The sequence below is a fragment of the Macaca thibetana genome, chromosome 12, assembly GCF_024542745.1.
Source record: "Macaca thibetana thibetana isolate TM-01 chromosome 12, ASM2454274v1, whole genome shotgun sequence".
Classification (NCBI taxonomy): Eukaryota; Metazoa; Chordata; class Mammalia; order Primates; family Cercopithecidae; genus Macaca; species Macaca thibetana.
The window spans coordinates 25,217,313-25,237,647 of record NC_065589.1 but is presented as its reverse complement, the minus strand read 5'-3'; the positions used below and the strand labels follow the sequence as shown (position 1 = coordinate 25,237,647).

The 20,335-nt window shown below is 42.1% G+C and overlaps 1 protein-coding gene and 1 long non-coding RNA gene across 4 annotated transcripts in view; one reads left to right on the top strand and one right to left on the bottom strand.

Annotated features, from left to right (window-relative positions):
• The window catches only part of ARPC2 (actin related protein 2/3 complex subunit 2), an 870,481-nt gene that overhangs the window by 48,094 nt on the left and 802,052 nt on the right, over positions 1 to 20,335 (top strand). The gene's annotated exons all lie outside the window — the stretch shown is intronic.
• LOC126932457 (uncharacterized) overlaps positions 1 to 20,335 on the bottom strand; it is a 150,097-nt gene that overhangs the window by 91,827 nt on the left and 37,935 nt on the right. For 2 of the 3 annotated variants that reach the window (XR_007718181.1, XR_007718179.1), the window contains exon 3: positions 19,284 to 19,370. The exons of the other annotated variant lie outside the window; for it this stretch is intronic. This is a non-coding gene — a long non-coding RNA (uncharacterized LOC126932457). The remainder of the gene's footprint in view (positions 1 to 19,283; positions 19,371 to 20,335) is intronic. 3 annotated transcript variants of the gene reach the window in all.

The following is a 20,335-nucleotide window of genomic DNA, read 5'->3' as shown; positions in this document are numbered from 1 at the left end:
TGACTCTTCCTTGCCTCTGGTGAAGTTTCTGTGCACCTGAGGTTAGGGAGTGAGCTCTCTTCCTCTTCACAGCCCAGCGTCCTAGGTACCTTGCCTCTCATAGAACTTGTTCCTCTTTCTCACAAGGTCTTAACACTCAGATATCCAACTTGTCAGCATTCAAACATGACACTTTCCTCTGCAGCCTGGAAGACAACCATACTTGCCTTCTGGGGGTCAAAACAGCCTCAGAGCCTCCCAGAAGCCAGCTCTTGGGTTTCTCTCCCACCCCCTCCCCTCTGCCACTTGCTAGGAGTTTCCACAAATGCTGTGGTCATGACTCATTTGATGAGGCAGGAAGGGGTCAAGGGGTGGAGGGAGCAAAGAGTCCCAGGTTGCCAGAGACTGGGCAGCTCAGGAGGAAGCAAAGTCTAGGCAAACAATCACTCTTGTCTCCCCACTGCCCCACCAGCCCACCCGTTCCTCATGGAAACAAAGTGGATCTGAGGTGAAACATCTGTTTTGCTTTGAGCAGATTTCATTTGTCTTTTCTTTTTCTCCTTTGTTTTAACCCTCTCTTTGCCACTAGCAAGCTTGCCAAATCAACCTCACTCCATCCATCGCCTCAGGGACAACCAACCTTCTAGAGGGACATTTTCCAGTTGACAGACTTTAAGGGATGATTTGTCCCTTTTCCTCCCTTGGGCTACCATGTATCTGAACTGAGATCAGAGCATTAAACAATGTCTGCCCATTTCATTCACCCAACAGTTTTCTATTGAGAGGGAAGTATAAGCCCAACACTGTGCTAGTTGCTGGAGACACAATGATCAGAAAGACAGATACGGTCCTTTGGAAGCTTGAACTCATATTCCAGTGCAGGAGAGAGACAAAGGAGCAAACCAATAAATAAATAAGTCACCACAACTTGTTATACATGCTTAAGAGGTTAATAACGAGGGCGTTTGGAAAGCTATTCATGGGGGCAAAGTCACAGAAGGTCATAGAAGATCAAGAAGTTCATTTCATGGAGACGACATTTAAATGGAGATACTGAGGATGACAAAGAGATAACTATGGAAAGAAATGAGTGAAGGGGATTTTGAGGAAAAAAAGACAGAGTAATGACTGTTAAGGGACAGAAAAGAGCTTAACGTTTTGTTATACAATTTTCAGAATTGTATTACAAAATTTTTATAAAATCCCCATTGACTTAAAGCAGAGCTTAGTGAGGCAGAAGATAGTGGCACAATGAGATCAGAAAGGAAAACAGAGGCTAGTGTGGGCAAACCTTGCAGCCTGGAAGGAAACTTAGATTTTATTCAAGGTGCACTGGGAAGAACGTCACTAAAGAACTCTGAAGAAGGTCATAGGTTCCCTGAGAGAAATCCCTGGAGGCCTTACTAGAGTGACACAGACTCACCCCTGCCTCATCCCCCAACTTTTGTCCTCATCTCCTACCCCCATGCCCAGTCCTAGCAACCCGGGGTGGTCAGGGGGCAGGGGGCAGGGGTGGAGAGGCTAAGATCATGTTTAATTATTTTACAGATTCTTCCCTCCTCTGATAGAGGCCATGAAAAGACATACAGTTCAAATCAGTCCATTTGGCAACTGGAAATTTTGGTCAATAGTCAACACTCAGCAAAAATGATATTTTTGAATTATTGGAAGTTTAAGTGATCCAGCCTCTCCCTGTCCCCCATGACTGTGAATAATCCCAAATATAGGACAGTACAGGCTTTCTTCAGCCAGAGGATGTTAGCCAGATATTTCTACTCTGGGTGGCTACAAAAAATGATATCTAATAACTGCCCAGACTTCTTGTGGTTGGAGACTCATGATACACACAGATGTGCAGAGAAATTGTGCTTCTTTAAATCTTTATAATGGATATGACACTCTCCAGATGAGCGCTTTTAGATAAAATGTTCACATTGTCAAACTTCATTGCTCTCCCACCCTTTCTTTTCCCAATATGGTTTCTGGGCATAGGGGAATGGCTTCTTGTGTCCTAAAAGCAGTGAGGAGAGAAGAGGCCCTTGTATTCACCAGTGTCCTCTGGATCCTTGGTGATCACTGCTGTAGAGTGGGGCCATTTAGGAAGATGGTTTTATACTGGCCAATCTGTTGACATTGGCTATGGAGGGCCTTGGCTGGCACAACTCAATGGTCTAATTTCTCTTTTGGCTTGGCTGCAGCCCAGTAGCCCTAGCTGGTGGACCTGGCCCACCTTGGCTCCTGCTTTCATTTTGAATGGTGCTGAGAGCTGGCTGGGACTTCCTGTGGTTCTAGTCCAGGTGAACCATTCCATACCTACAGGGCCTCTGTAGTAGCCCTACTCCAGAAACGCAGTCCCACTGCCCTCAGTGAGTCCATTTTTAGCATCTCAACTAGCTTCCCATCCCCAGGTCTAAATCCCATCCATACCTCTCAGCACCCAGGACAGCTTGAGAGAACAAATTCCTTGTTCTTTCTCTTCCAAACCATGGGGCCTCAATCAATTTTACTTTGATGTGGCCACTGCCAGGTTGGTGCTTTCCAGGTGAGCCTCTCCAAGAGGTAGGGGAGGTGTTTCCTAGTCTTCAAATTGTATTAAATCTAGATATTTTGGATCTTTCTTAGGTGATTGTTCTCACCTGTCATTCCATCTCCTACTCAACGTCTTCCTTTTCCTCTTCCTGTTTCCTCATTTCTTTTCCCACAACCCCTTGAAAAACAAGCCTGAGTGGCCAACCTTTGGGCTGGTAATTTTTCTATGTAATATATTCCTTCTACCCGAGTTATCCATCTTAGTGATAATACAAGACTCTCTATTTATGTTCCTCCCCTTTTTATCATCATCTGTGGCATAATTCTCAATAATTAATGGTGTCTAAAAGGAGCATCTACTTGATCTTGATCTTTGAAGCATTTTCTTTTAGGTGGCAACATATAACCTCTATTCTTTCTCTCTAGATCCAAATACACTACCAGGTTTGGAGTAAATACAACTTTGCAGATACTGTTTATTGGTTTTCAATATTTATATAAATGTTCAAAAAGTTAAAAAGACCTTATGGTTACGAAATGGCATGTAAATATTATAAACTTATGAATTTCAAAAGGATGGGATGCTTAATGAATACTGGAAGGTGGGTGGGTCAGAGGAAAGAAGGAGGGAAGTGATTGGACACTGACTTTATTCAGAAATAATGGGGAAACAAAAATATTTTCCAAATTTTTCAGTGTAGAAATAGTGTTTTTAATATATTACTTAATGTAATAAACACATTTAATGGAGGGAATACTGGTAATAGGATAAATTTCTCAACTATAATACTATCAAAAGATGTGATTGAAGTATTAAAAGATGCTGTTAATTTTTAATGGAGGTAAAAACATGATATTTACATTTTTGGAGGCAACCAACAGAAGGTCTAAAACTAGAAATCACTCTAAATGTTTTCCTCTGAGGAGTGAGGCTGGTGTAGGGAGAATCATTTTACTTTTCACTTTATACATTTCAAAGTAAGGATTTATTTCTCCATGAGAAAGCCCTTGTGGGGAAGACGGTATTTGACATGGGTGTCAAAGACTGAAGAGCGTTTCATAGGAGACAGGAAGTGGGAGTCGGGAGGTGGTGCAGGAAGGAAGCCTCAGACACAATGGTCCAGTTTTGAAGACTGCCTGATAGTGGTGGCAGAAGCAGGGAGGAAACAGATTGGGCACAGGAGCTGCCAATCTCAGAACTGATTCTTGGGGCACATTGTGATGAGACAAACCTTACAAAGAGGCTCAGCTGGGTAGGTGTGGCCCTGCCAAGACACCCTGTTACCTGGAAACAAGACACAGCAGTGTGAGAAGGGTGTAGATAGACATCAGCATTCAGGTGTAAGACAACTCTCCACCCCAGCCCCATGATGAAGAAGAACCTGGGCCGTGGCTGTGGGTTGGGAGTTGCACGCAGGGACACCAAGAAATCCATCCAAGCAAAGTGACTTCAGAGATCAAATGAAACAAATCTAAACAAAATTCCAATCCAATAATCTAGATCCCAAAGAGTATAACCCAAGCACTCCATGGATCCCCAGCACTCAATCTTAGGTATAGAAAGGAGGAGGAGGCGTAAAGGAAATTTCAGAAAAGACATAATCAGAGCCTGGAGGAAAAGACATCAAAGATCAAGAAAACAGCAAAAGCAAAGGCACAAAGAAGGGATAGCACCAAAATGAAGGAGTTGATTAGCAGTGTAAACATGAGTAAAGCCCTAGGAGAACAAAGACCATTGTGAGAAAAGCTATTAAATCCTAGGGCTCATAAAAACTCGAATTTCCTCTCTACAATAGTACTATTCACCCCCTTTTTTCTTCCTCAGATCCCATAAGGAATAAGGCAGATGCCAAAGGAGACACACCGTGGTGGTGATTCTGATGATTATTAATAAAGGGAGGGGCTATTAGAATAGGGAGGGAAAGAGCACAATCCAAATTCTTCTAGAGTTGACTCTGAAGCACTTTCTCCATGCCTATAATCACTGCTCTATGAGCAGCAATACTATATTCTGCTCACATGACCTCTGGGCAGTTTATTCTCTCAAATCTATGTGGGCATGGTAAGTCCACAGTGGTTCAGATTAGTTGTGTCCTAGCTAAGACCTCTTTGCAAGTTGTTTCACCATCAAAATTATGTTTCAACTATTTTCATTCCTCCCCATCTCAAATCTCCTAACCACCCAAAGAAATTCACACGAATCCAAACCACTTTGCACGACTCAACACACAAATATTTCCATGAACTGAGACAGAGAAAGAGGTAAGTCTGTATGTGTTAACCGCCTTTCTTTCCCTACTGTGCCCAAAGCCCTTGTTTTCACTTGCTCAGTGAGACTCAAAAGACTAAGTGGCCATTCTTTTTCTCTCTGCAGATTAGAAATCTTACTTTTAGCAAGGTTTTGATTCTGTTAAAATTTCATTTCAAGAAATCATTTAGAAGAACCCTATGTTTTGTTGTAAAATTTGCTTGTGCAGAAAATTGCAATCTTTGGTTAACTAGTATCAGGAATAGAGAGGTTCAGCTCTTTAAACACTATCAGTGACACTCAATGATCAGCACAAACTAGTGGTCTTGTAATGCCTCCTTGTTTGTAAACCTGCAAACCTGTGCTGCTGGTTTGGGGGAGACAAAAAGAAAGAATAAACCATGGCCTGGCCCCCCAACAAGTTATACACAAGGACTAGAGCAAGGATTGTTTTTGCAATTTACTGCAATTGAAACATGGAAACAACCTGAAAGTCCAGCAATAGGTAACAAGTTAAATAAAAATTAAAATATAATTTAAGTATAATTAAATGTATATATAATTTTAAAATACAATTAAAAATGTAGCCATCGTAAGACTGAAATATCTAAAACTATGCTGATAACAAATGATCTCCAAAATATATGGCTCAATAAAAAAGGAGGCTAAGATACAAAACCGTAAACATAGTATTCTACCACTTGTGCACAAGAGAACTTATACTCGTTCCCTCATCCTCACCCCCACATACTCTCTGTGTCTCTATGTCTCTGCACATATTTATGTTGTCACAGAATAGCCCTGGAAGGATTCGCACTACACACACACACACACACACACACACACACAATATTGGTTATCTCATTCAATAACTTAATTCAGAATTTTAATTAATCAAATAGAAAATACATTCCCATGGTTCAGAAATCAAAATAGAATATGGATATAGATATAGAAAAAGATCTCCATCTCCTGTTCACAGCTTCCATCCAGCATCCCTCCAAGGAGGCAACCAATGTGCTCAGTTTCTTGTGTATCCTTCTAGAGATATTTGATTCATTTCTCTCTCTCTCTCTCTCTCTCTCTGTGTGTGTGGGTGGGTGTGGGTGTGTATGTGTGTGTGTGTGTCTGATGTGGTTTGGCTATCCCACCTAAATCTCATCTTGAATTGCAGTTCCCATAATCCCCATGTGCCATGGAAAGGAGAAGGTGAGAGGTAATTGAATCATGTGACCAGTTACCCTCATGCTGTTCTCATGATAGTGAGTGAATCCTCATGTAACTGGATGGTTTTATAAGGGGCTTATCCACCTCCTTTGCTCTCATTCTTCTTCTTCCTGCTGACATGTGAAGAAGGACATGTTTGCTTCCCCTTCCACCATGATTGTAAGTTTCCTGAGGCCTCCCCAGCCCTGTGAAACTGTGTGTCAATTAAACCTCTTTCCTTTATAAATTACACAGTCTCGGTTATGTCTTTATTAGCAGCATGAGAACAAACTAATACAATATCTTTTTGTACCCTTTTTAAACCATTGGCATTTGTTGACTCTATTATTTATTTATTCTTTCTATTAAAGTCTAGATAATTTTAAAATGACCCATGGAAAGCAGACATGCAGAGAACAATGGCATGTTAGAAGACCTTGAGGAACTGAGACGCTTTTGTGACTTGAAGCACGAGGAAAGGCCCCAGAGAGAAGATAAGGTAGACCTTATCACACCTTATCAAGTGTGTCTATGCAGAGAAAGACCTGGAGATCAAGCTGCTCAATAGAAGAAGTGTCTAAGATGAACTAAGAAACTGGCATTTGAGTGCTAGGTATTTAAGACCAGACACAGCTTTCAGTGTCATTACCATGAGGGAAAGACCCTAGATTCAAGGCAAGGCCCAGTCAGCACCTTTGGATAATCCTTCACCTGGGCAAATCGAGGTAGAGGGGGAGGGTGTGGTTAGCATTAATGCTCAGGACTAAACTGTTTATGAAGCTATGTAACCAAATCCCATACTTTTCAGAATTACCATTGTTGGTTTGGGCTTTTATAAGAGTTCCAACCCTTTTTATGACTTTTTCTCCAGCCTCTTTCTTATTCTCCTTTTGCTTTTGGTTTCACAGCATACTTTGGCCTGCTCCCCTTCTCTTTGATTTGAGCCAATTCATTGTTTCTCAGGAGAAACTGACTAAGAAGCAATTGCTCTTTGGACACGAATTCTTTTCATGGGGTGTTCTCACTTAGTATCAAATTCTCTCCAGCTTCTAAAGGAAAGAGAGAAATACCACTTTGAGTGGGACCAGGAAGAGAGTCAGAGTTCTGAGAAACTTCAGAAATCCATGCTTTCTCAGAATGAAGGACTAGGATCCACCTTCCAGGCCCTCATAGGTCATTCCCAGCCCAGAGATGTCAGGAGCATCTGCCTTCCATGGCAAGGCAGGGATCTCTTTGATTCACTTATCTCAGGCCACATGTGAAGAAGAGGGGAGTCACTGTCTATTTTACTGCCAAATATCTAGCAGCAGTTGGATCAGGGTTAACCCTTCTCTTCCAGTACAGACATAGCTATTCCCTGAGCCTGCTGCAGTGCCCAAACCACCCCCAACACCTACTCCATTGGAAGAAAGCACTGAAGACCAGCAATGACCAGTTGCATGACCAGCAATTCTTGTAACGAAAAGTCACAAAGCCGTCATCAGACATTTGCAGCTGAACATCTTGACAAAGCCAAGATGTCAGTTCATTAGATGTGAGGGCTGAAACTCAAATATAGGGGGATGTGGTAAGAAGATGTGAGAGAGACATCAGAGCAGACCCATAGAGAAAAGCCACAAACAGAACTGGAACAGACCTCAGAAATTACCTAGCTCAACTCCATGATTTTACATTCAAGGAAATTGATTCCCAAGACTACCAATGTAATTGCAAAGCTAATTACTGATGGGAACAGGTAAATTCACTTTTGTACCAGGGCTTATTCCATGGGATTGATTCATGGAAGCATGCCACTTAAGAACTGAAGTGCTCAGGAATGAAGGTCTGAGATTAGAGTCAGGAATTTCAGAAGAATTGAAGGTATCCTGTTACGAAAGATAAGGCAAAAAAAATCAGGTGTTCCAGTTATTGGTGTGTGACACACCACTCCAAAACTTAGCAGCTTTAAAATAACAACAACACTTCTTTGGCTTGTGCATCTGAAATGTGGACAGATCTCTATGGGGACAGCTCTTCTCTGCTTCACTCAGCATCAGCTGGGGCGGCTGAAAGGCTGGGATCACCTGAAGACTTGTTCATTTGCATGTTTAGCTGTTGATGCTGGATGCTGGGACATAAGATGGAGCTGTGGCTGGAGCCCTGCATGTGTCATCTTCATGTGCTACTTAGAACATGGTGTCTGGGTTCCCAGTAGGGTGAGAGAAAGATAGGCACAGGCCAAATATTTTTTATGACCTAGCTCTGGAAGTCACACAGCATAACATATGCCACATTTTATGTGTCATGGCAGTCACAAAGCCTGGCCCATCTTCAAGGGGCTCCAACTTTTGATGGAGGAATGCCAGATAATTTGCAGGCACATTATAAAACCACCACAGTAGGCCACTTTTCAAAGCTAATTTGGGGGCTTCTTCCCAACTCATTACTGGGCCAGCCCTGAGTCAAGATGAAAATGTAGGGGCTTCCTTGGGCCAACAAAAACTCCGCAATGGTGGAATATCATTTCTCATTATCCTGGCTTCTGGAATTCCTGAATTATCCAGCTCACCCCATATTCTATAGCTTAAGACTTAGGCATCTCGAGAATAGAACACAGAAAGTGAGTCCCCTCATTTTCCAGGTTCCTAAAGCTGAGAATTAAATTAAGTCCATCAGAATAATAAGTGAAGCAGCTAGTGAGAGTTCCAATGAGGGAAGAATAGAGAAGGCACCCACCGACCTCTGACAAATAAGAACAGAGTAAGAATCTTAAAAGTTCTAAAAAGGAAAAAAGAAAAAAACCCACAAAACTATGGTTTAAGATTTTCTAGGAATCCACTGGGAGAAGCTGGATGGGTCTCACCTTTTCTGGCTACTGATTACAGATCCATGGACACAAGAATGACCTCTCCCTCTCTGGTTTAATAAGGCCAGGCAAGATGCTCTCCAAGTTTCGCAGGCAAGGTGCAACTTGAGGGGACCAGAGTGCTCCCTAAACATTCATGTTTTCTTGGTGAGTTTTCTAAGTGCCTCCATCTCTCACACTATAGCATTCTTATTCAGAGCCCAAGTAGAACACCTTCTGTCTGCCTGTATTAAAATGTGAAAATTCATCACATTAATCTCTTAGTCTTTCAATCCCATCACCAAGGGGGTTGGGGTAGAAACCCAAGATCCTAAGGATACAGGATGATGAAGCCACACAGAATGGACAAATTTTGACAAATGAGGATGTTGAGGTCAGGTTATAGGCTAGAGAAATTGTAAAAGTGGAGGGAAAGAGGCGAGAAAGGTATAGGGTACCTGGGCAGCTGTTAAGAGTTAGAATGAAGAGGAAGAATTGCTTAAAAAGTGGAGGAGTATCAGCAGAACAAATAAAAGGAGAAGGAGCCCTAACACTCAACACAGATGATGAAAATATGCTTCCAAGAGGGGTTAAGGAGCTGAATTCTCTACCTCTGTAAAAATCCACTGAGGCCCACCATTTGTGGGCATTTATCTTCCATGGGTCTGATGTGTTAGATAGATGAGGACAAAGGGCCAAGAAAAGAGCAACCTACCACCTGATCTCATGAATTCTGGTCTCTGTCATGCACATGTTTTAGGTATTTTATTATGCAACTATTGTGCAAAAATCATAGCCTTTATATTGCCTTGACTCTGGTCCCTAAGGAGCTAAAGTACATCTTCACCCCTCAGAAGATTCAGGGTCAGACCTCTATGAATCACAATCTTAGAGTTCAAGGGGACTTTTAAGGCCACTGTGAGGATCCCCAATATGACTCTCCCATCAGAAACAGCTCCCTTGTCTCCCAGAAAGCAGTCTCCTGTGGGCATTGTGCTCTCAAGGGATCTTGGAGGAGTGAATTGGGCTGGAGGACAAAGCCAAGATGCCAGTTATTAGATGTGAGCACTGAAACTCAAATATAAGGGGAGGTGGAAAGAAGATGTAAGAGAGACAAAAATAGAGGAGCGGGCAGATGGAGGGGAGAGGGAAGGAGGGAGAAGAGACAGGAGACAGAGAAAGAAAGGAGATGGAGGAAAGAGAGAGTTCAGGCACACATTTGTATGTGTGTGAGTGCTCATGTGTGTTTAGAGAGACATCAGGGAGATGAAGAGACAGAGAGAGAGCAAGTGAAGGGAGGCAAATGGGGGGGAGAGGAAAAGAGGGAGAAGAGACAGGACAGAGAGAAAGAGAGAAGAGCAAGGACAGAGAAATTGTGCAGGCACATGTGTATGTTTATTTCTATGTGCTCACATGCGTTTAGAGGGACAACAGAGAGAAGGAGAGAGAGAGCAAGTGAAAGAGAGAGAGAGGGCAAAGAGGAAGGGAAAAAGGAAAAAAATGTTGACACCTGAAAAGTCTTTCCTTATGTTGAGGCCACAGCAAATCAGATGATAATGAAATTCTGCATAGATTAAACGCCCATCAACAGAAAATGTGGAAGCAAATGAGGAATTATATCACAGAAACTCAGTGTCATGTAAATCTCACTGAACAGGGAAATCAAAATGTTAGCAACAATTACATTCTTCTTATAACAAAATGGGTTCCAAAAATGGAAAAAAAGAAGAATGGAAACACTTCTGGAAATAATTAAAGGGGGAGCAGGGATCGTGGGTTGGGGGAGCTGGAGACGGAGGGAGGGGTGTACTGGCAGTGATAAATATAGAACCATAATTTAAGAGACAGTAGGAAACGCTTTGTGTGTGTTAATTGGAAATGCATTCTAGAGGCTGCAGTTTGTTCACCATGAATGTCATGACCTTGGGTTCCTTGGGGGAATATGGTCTCCACCCTGTCCCCATGGTGAAGGGAAGAAGCAAGAAACCATGTCATTCAATGGATGAAAGAAGTTCCAGTTTATACGGTGGAAGGAACCTTTTTTTTTTTTTTTTGCCTTGTTTTTTGTTTTTCTGTATTTCATTCTTTGGGTTAAAGAGAGAAACACTGTGGGATTACAGCAAAGTCATTTTATTTGCCAAGGAAAGAGACTCAGAAATGAGATGGGTTGAGAACACTCTTATCCCATGCTATAGCGGCAAGATGGAGTCTCCTCTCTGCTTTTGGCCTCCTGAGATTCTGGTTAATCAAATGAATATTTGGCCCACTGTAAAGGGAGGTGCTAGGAACTGGCTTTGGAAAGAGCATTTATATCACTTCTCTGGGACAGTTCTTTTCCCAGAGACCTGGCTGTACATCTCAGGATAGAGAAGAAGGGGTCAGACCGGCTCACTGGAAAGCTCTGGTGAACTGCAAGTTGAAGTCTGTTATATATTTGGGAGAAAACTCTTGATTTCTGAATGAGCAAAATGATCAAAGATAATCCTTCACTAAATTCCTGCCAACTCACTTCTACTCCTTTACTTATTTTAAAAATTGTTTCTTCCTTCTATCCTGTCACACACAATTGAACACAACAAGAGATTTTAGAACTAAGACCTCAAAGATGACCTGGGGCAGTGCTACCCAGGCTGTAGTTGTATCTCAGATGTAAGCACATGAAGAGAAAAGCACAAACTTGATAAAAACACAGGTTCCCAAACCATCCCAGACACACCTAATCAAGATCTCTTGGGCTGGGAAGGTGGGGGTGAGGACAGGAAATCTACATTTATAACAAGCTCCCAGGTATGTTTATGCGGCCATCCCAGCTCTGGTCTCCAGACATTTGGAAGCCGCTGAAAATCAAACTCCTTATTTTGTAACTATGTAAACTAAGATTTGGAGATGGAAGTACTGCCAAAGGCCACAGACAGCTGGACTAGAACTCAAATATGTCACTTTCCAGTCCAGATTTCTTTTTTTTACTATACCTGAATACCTGAGTCTCCTTCAAAGCATGACAAAGGTCTAAATTCCGTCCACCACCTCAGTCATTCCTGAGCCTACATCTAGAAATTCCATGGTCATGATAATTGATGATGATAATGATGATGATAATGGTGGTGGTGGTGGCAGTGACAGCAATGGTAAGCTAATGCTCACCTAATGCCTACTACGTGCTTGCCATTATATAATAACTTATTTAATCTTCAAAACAATTCTAGGGGATAGGCTCTCTAATTGAATTGAGGCACAAAGGAGTCAAGGAAGTCACGTAGCTAGCAGAAGGTGGGACTGGGATTCAAGCCCAGGACAGGCGGAAGACAGGAGAAGTGAGCTACTTCTTCAAAACACATCTCATTGCAGTTTAGTACTTTTCCTTTTTGTCACGCATGATGTTCTCATTGTCAGTGAGAACTTTTCTCCTTACTTTTCTCCTTACTTCCCCCGCCTCCCCTGCCCACCTGCTCGTAGGTACAACAGAGTATGGCAGAATGATCCTGGAATGAAGGAGAAACACTCAGCAGGAACCCCAAAGATGACTAGGGATATAGGAAAGGACTGTGGCTTATTAAGGTAAGTGCTAAAAGGGCTTTTTAGGAGTGAGTATAACAGGCAGAGCCAGGCATAAAGCCAACTAATGTCATGCTTTCTTTTCCCCCAAACCCACCCCAGATTCCTATAAAATTGAAAACAGGATCCAAATAAGAATCAAAGTCAGCATTAGCTTTATTTCTTTGCCCCCCAATACATGGATTCTTCTTTACTTTGTTGGAGGACGTGATTTGAGCCTTCTTTGGCTCAGAAAGATGTATAGGAAACCTCCTTTCTACCATCTTCCTGGCTTCCCTCACACCTATAATCCAGATATGAGGACTCATCTTGGGATAAGTAGAGAAGGAAGAGCAAATTCTAAGCTAGTTACTATAAGAGAAAGGCCACCAAAGCAGTGACCTTGGACACAAGCTCAGCAATCAGATGAGTTCTTCTTCCTCCTTGCTTGGTGGGGCTGGGCAGGGGTCAGGGACTGGGGGTGCATGGGGGGAGTAGGCAGGAGGAGTCAGAAGTCTTTCTCTAATTGTATTCTCTCCTGTGGGATGAAGCAGAAGTCCCTTCTCCTCTACAGAAGTATGAAGAGTAGGGTAACGGGTGTTACCTGCCAACACCAGGGCTTGTCTCCGACATGTTCCATGGCTGTCTCTATGCACTAACTACTCTGTAAGTGCTGCAACCTCTTTGGCCTCTATTTCCTCAGTGCAGCTAATTTGCCTTGAGTCATTCATACTCTCTTCCATTCCCCTCTTGTGACCAAAGAAACCCTGAATGTTGAATAGAAGAAACCCAGCTCCATGATCATGCAAGCAATGTCTTTGAATACATATGAATAGGTTAGTTCATCTCTGGTCCATGCTTCCAATAACAATGAAAAGTCCGTACAAAGCATTAACCCATTATGACATAGCATTATCTTGGTTTTCCTTGCTTGCTCAAAATAAGAGCAAGTATCCTTGATTCGGAAGAGAAGTGGGGCAGAAAGACAATAAAAAGAACCTTAGGGAGCACTGAGGATCATCACTATCACTGGATGCCAGAGCTGAATCCATGGAAGGTGCTGCTTAACTCCAGGGAGGCCACATCTGCCTTGCCTGCAGCATGTCCAGCAGGAAGCTCTCAGCGTATGATCCACCTCCGCAGCCCCCTGGGAAAGCTGTATCATGAACATTTGGGATCATTTCATATTTCATAAATGGGCTTAACTCACACTCATGAGGTCAACTGGAAGGTCTACTGGATTTAATTATGCTGGAAAGGGAGGCAACCAGAAACATCACGCATGAAGCAGGAGAGAGGCAGCTGGGAGAAAGCAAGCAAGCAGCAGGGAGACTTGATGTTATGTGAGTCATCCTACCAGGATGAGGGGCCGAATCATGCAGCACCCCATGGAAAAGAAAAAAAAAACAAAACAAAAAAACAACAAAAAAAAAAACCCAGCAGTCTCTGAGCCAGACAGAGTCCAAAGGAGATTCTCATCCCACTCTATTTCCAGGAAGGCTTTAGGAAGCTGGTTGAATTTATGTCACATGGATGAGTGCAAAATAAGCCATGTAAAATGCTATACACTGTTGTGTCCGGATCCTTAAAAAAAATGTGTTAAAGCTATCGAAGGTGTTAATATATGTAAACTCTTTCTTTACATATTAGTTAGTTCTAAGTTCTGAGTCTAGGGTATGAAGTCTACAGGTTTGTATAACTTGACTCAGGGCTGATTTTGATGGGACGAAGAACAATAATCTATGTGAAATCATGGAGGAGAGACACTGACAGAAAGTCACAGAGACGAAAGAATGAGGAATTGGTGAACACAGACTTCCTATAGTGACATGGATTCATGGAACAACAGAAGGAACACATTAACTAAACCAACACAGGCCAGTAAGATAGGTCAGGGCCAGGCTCCTAGGAATTGCTGTGGTAGAAGCTGCTCAATTTCTCCCAAATCGTTTCTCTTTTTCTTCCCTAATAATACACTTTTTAGCTGAGTGTATTGCTACTCATAAAAAAGATAGCATTTTCCAGCCTTCTTTGCAATAAGTGTGGCCAAGGAACTAACTTCTTGCCGATGGGATATAAATGCATGTGTCATATGGCAGCCCCCTGTAATCTCCCTTAGGAGACAGATGGCATGCTCTCTTGGCCTCTTCTTTATCGTCCCTTTCTCCACCTGCTGCCTCAAATATAGATGGCACCATCTTGGGCCATGATGATAAGGGCCACATTCCAGAGATGGTAGAGTGATGAGCTCCATGGAGACTTGGTTTGCAAGAATGTTATAGGGCAGAATTATCACATAGGTCCTGGAAGGCTTATCTCCTAACCTTGTGTTCCATCTCTGAGAGAGACAGCCTACAACCTGGAATGAATGACTGTCTATTTGGGACCAGGTTTAGCTGCAAGTGACAAAAACAACTAAAATAACGGTCATTTAAATGGGATAGAAGTGGCTTTATTTTTCTCATATAAACAAAGATCTGCCTCCTCTGTTTAAAATCTTCTCTCATCTCTAGGGCTAAAGACTATTATCAGGTAACAGTGAATCCTGCCTTCTCAGAAGTAAATTATTCCAATTGGGCCACCTCTCTTTGAATGTAGGCCTTCTTTCCCCACTGTGTCTCTTCATTGCCCTCTCGATATCTGCCCTTCCACTCCTCCCTTTATTCCTTTTGAGTTTGAGAGAAAATCCCAGTTAGGGGCTAAAAATGCTTTAAGTCAAAGCAAAGCTCCAGGAAGTCTGCAGAATCAGCCATATGACTTGAATGCTGGGCCAGCAAGCCAGCAGAAGGGCAGATTGGCTTAAAACCAACTCAACGTCCAGCTCCCTGAACATGACCCTCGAGGCAGTGCAGCCCCAAGAAGAGAGAGGGAGGAAGTGGGCTTCCAGTATGGGTAAGGCTACACACTTGAGTGGTTCTGCAGGCCCAAGGCCAAGATGCACAACACCCCCCAGCTGCCTCCCAACCCTGATCATTTGGGATTGCCTCACCCCTGTGCTTTTTCATTACCTGACCTAAGGACCTCCTGAGGCAAATAAAGTTCTCCATGTAGGGTGAAGTTAGTGAAGCGAAAATAATAAACTTTCATGAGCGTGTTTCAATTTTCACTTGTGTTTATGGCCAAAGGTGTTTTTTATTTTAGTAATCGCTGCTGGAACAAGGGCAAGCCACATGCTGCTAACTTGTTAAAGAGAAGAGGAAGGAGGAGAGAGAAAGAGAGAGTGAATGAGAGTGAGAGTCTGTGTTCAGCTGTAAACTTCCCAACAGCCTGCTCTAATCCTTCCAGTTTTGAATCCCACCCTTAAAACTTTAATGACAGAGAAAGGGATAAAATATTATCTGGGATAAAATATATCGTGTTCTGTTGACAGTTTGTCCTGGGCCTATTTTAACCATGATAATTCAGTGATTTTTACGTGTGTGTGTGTGTGTGTGTTTTAAAAGAGAGATGTCAGCATTCTGTGGTACCATTTCATAATGTGGAGTGTGTAAAAGGGAAGGAATTTGGAGGAATCAGGCTCCTTCCAGTTGGACATCAACTTGACCGTTGTTTTCAGCTCACTTTTATTTGGCACAGTTTCTGTTTGCTTTTAAATGTCAGAAAAGGTTAAGAAGCCTTTGAAATCTGCAAAAGATTTTCTAGACTTATGAAAAGGATGTCCACCCTATAATAGCATAAATTAATCACCCCTCCCCACTTTTGAAATTGCCTTTTAAACGGAATATATCTGAGGAATCAAATTAAAGACAAAAGAATTCAAATAAATGCTCATTTGTGGGTCTGAGTATTTGACTTCGGAATGAGAGGACCTAGAAATAGCCAAATGTTATATTTCTCTCTGTCTTTATCATCCATCCTAACTCACATTTTCCCAAATCATGAAGATTCAAGAGAAAATATTGTGGCTCAGAAAGCATTAACATATCCTTCCCTTGGCCCTATCTCTAAAGCTGGCTGCAGTAGTGAGGGACTTAAGGTCCCCAAGTGACTAATGAGCCCCCTCTATGCCTAGAAGATGCTTTTTTTTTTCTGTCACTAGTGTCTAGTACAAATGCATGGGGTGAATGAGCAGACACAAGCTCTCCAAGTCTCAGTAGACTTTCCTATATAGTATGTGCCAGCCTGCAGACCACCACCAGGGTGTACAGAAAATATACCTCTCTGAGGTCAGGGGGAAGTGTTAATAACTAACTTTATAGTTTAAGATGCTATTCTGATGTACTTAAGCTCAATACTTTCAAGAACCCATCACCTTCCAAAGGCAGAGGCTAAGTCTGGGTGCTCATAGAGGACAAAAGCCTGTAGGCTCTCAGGCCACCTGTTCACCTGAGTGCTCACAGAGACACTCTTTGAGCATCTGGTTATCAGTGGCTATCAATCCAAGCAGATTGCTGCTGAATTGTCCTTTGCTCCTATCACCTGCCTGTTTAGGCCCAGGGGCTTTTCTTACTGCGTTTGCAGATACAGGTTCCATTATGTTGTATTTGTGCCCTGCAAAGGCATGAAAATCTCAGTAAGGGACCATATGCTGAGACTCACAGCACAGATATTTCCTGCCTGGGATTCTGTAGAAGAAGCAGGGCCTCTCTTTCCATGATCCACAAAAAGTATGATCTTACCACTTTCCCTTTCATTATCTTCCCCACCTCTGCCTGTGGGAACATTTTCTAGGATGGATCTTTTCAGGCATTTTTTTTTCTGTGTTTTGAGTTCTCCCCATCTCCCTAAGGTTGTGGGCTTTAAAGACAAAAGCTACAAATAGCCTTTTATTTCTATTCTCTAGCACTACCTTAGCCCTTCTTTGTCCTGAGAACATAATACTGAATTGAAAAGTGTGTGTGTGTACATGCCTATGCAGCTACACGCATGTGTACTCAGGCACAAACAGGGGCTAGGGAGTGGATGTAGTAAATTATTGGAGGGGAAAAAGTCAGTTAATATCTTTAAACTCTTCTTCTATGTTTATAAATACACAAAAGTGGGGTTAGGAGCTTTCGATACTCCCAGCATTGAAATAGTGACAATGAAACATTGTCATTTTTAGCTCTTAGAAAACTATTAGATAAATAATCTAAGCAGCATATATGGTTTATTTTCTGAAATTGCTTCTACTTAATCTATGTGTTCAATAAACTGGAGTAGAAATAGAGTTGAAAGGGCTCTGATTTTTTCATGCAAGCCCTGGAGGACAGGACCAAAGAGACTTACCCTGAAGTAACCACAGAAGGACAGCCCACAAGGACTTTCCAGCCCTCTGCTCCAGGGGTCAGGCTACATCATTGCGCAAGCAGTTGAAGGTAGTGTGTACAGGCTGGGCGGTCAATATCAACAGCAAAGGGAGGAGGGCGTGGTGCTGGGACACTAAGGAACCACTAGTTTTCTAAAGAGCAAGTCCCACCCCAAAGAAATAGAGCTAATCTCGCAACTTGGCACCTAGAAGGGGAAAGGCACAAGTCAGAGTAGCCTCACAAAGCAATGAGGTGCCAATTTCCACCTCATCCTTAAGTCATAATTCTCCAGGCCTCAGATCACTCAAGCTAACCACTCCTGTCAGCCGAGGCTTTCTCCTATCCTATTCATTACAGCACAACCCAGAACTCTTACTACAACATGCAGAACAACAGGCCAAACCATGAGGTGAGGGCTGCAGCCAGGTACAATGTAATTTATATCCATAGGGAGAGCAAGTCTTTATAAAATATTTAGGCACCTTAAATCTCAATGTCTCCAGCTCAGTCATCCTACTTCTAGAGTTCTTCCCCTACTCACTTTCCTGGCATCCCTCCTCCTCATAAAGTCAGAACATTTCTGCTCTCATTTCTTTCAGAGGACAATTGTAGGTAGGTAGAAGTTAAACTTGGGGGTCTTCAGACCTGTGTTGGAGCCCGGCCCCTATCAATAGCTGGATAATTCTGAGCTCAGTAATTAGCATATGGGAGGCCTCCACCAAGTGTCTGTCAAGCTGAATCCATACACAATCTCAGGAAGATGCTATCAGTAATTTGCACCTTCAGCACTTATTTGTTCTAAAGCATGGCTACCAACTTTTTCTGTATGCACATTATTTTTAAAAACCAAGAAATTTTATAAACCACTGTCTTATGATTAATATCTATTGATTCATAGAGTACATCAGAACCCAAAGCTATATAAATATGGCACCCCCTGAAATACGACTCATATTTTTTAATCAGAATATCTACTGTGTTTAAAAAATCATAGTACATATATGTGCACAGTATACCATCTACTAAATCTATTATAATACTTTGTTTAAAATGCAAATTTCTGAGACCCAACCCTAGAATCTCTGATACAGTGGATTTGGAAGTAGAGTACCAGAAAAAACATTTTACCCACTGGTGTGTGTGGATGTTTTTGTTTTTGTTTTTGTTTGATGGAGTCTCACTCTGTCGCCCAGGGTGGAGTGCAGTGGTTCAATCTTGGTTCACTGCACCCTTCACCTCCTGGGTTAAAGTGATTTTCCTACCTTAGCCTCCTGAGTAGCAGGGATTACAGGAGCCCATCAGCATGCCCAGCTAGTTTTTGTATTTTTAGTAGAGACAGGGTTTCATGATGTTGACCAGGCTGGTCTTGAACTCCTGACATCAAGTGATCCTCCTGCGTTGGCCTCCTAAAGTACCGGGATTATAGGTGTGAGCCACCACACCTGGCCTGGTGTGTTTTTTATAATAGTGGTTAAAAAAAAAAAAAAAAAAAAAAAAACACTGTCCCAAGGGGACTTACTTGAATTAAATGTCTATTTACTATGGCAGCTTTCATAATTTAAGTAAATAAGGCTTTAGTTTTTAGGCTGTCAAAACTTTGTATTAGCTTTGCTCATCATCTGTCCTTAATGTTTTGTGAGGTACATGAAGGTAACTATTATGAAGATTCGTGGGAAATACTGGTTCAATGGCTAGGTCACCAGATTGCAGAAGTGATAAAGATGGAATTTAGTACCTTGTAAGTGTCCGTGAAAGAACACTTTTTCCATTTTCTTTGTCTTTCACAGTATAGGCTCAAAGCCTACAAGTGTCATTTCTAGCCCTGCAAAGAGAAATGAAGATTGTATTACTTCTCATTGGCTCAACACCAGTTTTACAAACTCAGTTTTGGCCAGAGTTATTCCTTAGTTGTGTGTCTTCCAAATCACACAATCCAGAGATCCATAATTGAACAGCTCATGTAGTGCTAAAAGTTTAGCTCCCCTTCTCCAATAAACATGGGGATGACCATGGCATCATTGTTGTTGGTCTGGGCATGGCCTGTGGCTTGTCCATTTGGCAGTCCAATTAGAGAATATGGATGGTTTCAGAATCCATTTTGTCTAAAAAGAAAGAAAGGGACTTGCCCCTTTCAATAATGCTGTGGAATTTCCAACCTGATTATTAAGAGCTCTGATGAGTCAAACTTAGGCTGGGTTTCTGGCTTTGCATAACTCCCACATTCTTTGAGTTTTGGATTCCTCTAGAATCCATCATGTCTAAGTCCCACAATGACTTCAGTTCCTATATTATATTAGAGATCTGAGGAGCATAGGAAGAATCTGCTTCCCTAGCCCAAGTTTCCATTTAATTCAGAGAACAGAACTCTTAATTTATATTTCCCTTGACAAACAATGGCTTGACTTACAGAGAAAAGGCGTCTCAGGAACTTGGACAAACTTGAGAGGAGAACTAAATTAGAGGTTAGATAAAATTCAGCCTTCCCACTTCAGCCAGGTTCTGCCATCTCTAGTTATTATAAACAACTGGGATTCTGAGACTTTTGAAAAAAATACATTGACAATCTCCCCCAAAGGAGAAAGGAATTATAAGACCATTTTGAGCCTCTATGCTTCTCAGCAGTAATATGGTTATACAGGACAAATTTAGCCCAAAGAAAGATACCTAGCTACTGTTCCACTAAACCTTTGGAAAGGGGAGTAAACGGTCCCAACATTTGTCATTTGTCTGCAAAGTGCTCTTCTAAGACATGCACGGAATCCATCAATTAGTAGGCGATGTCTCTTG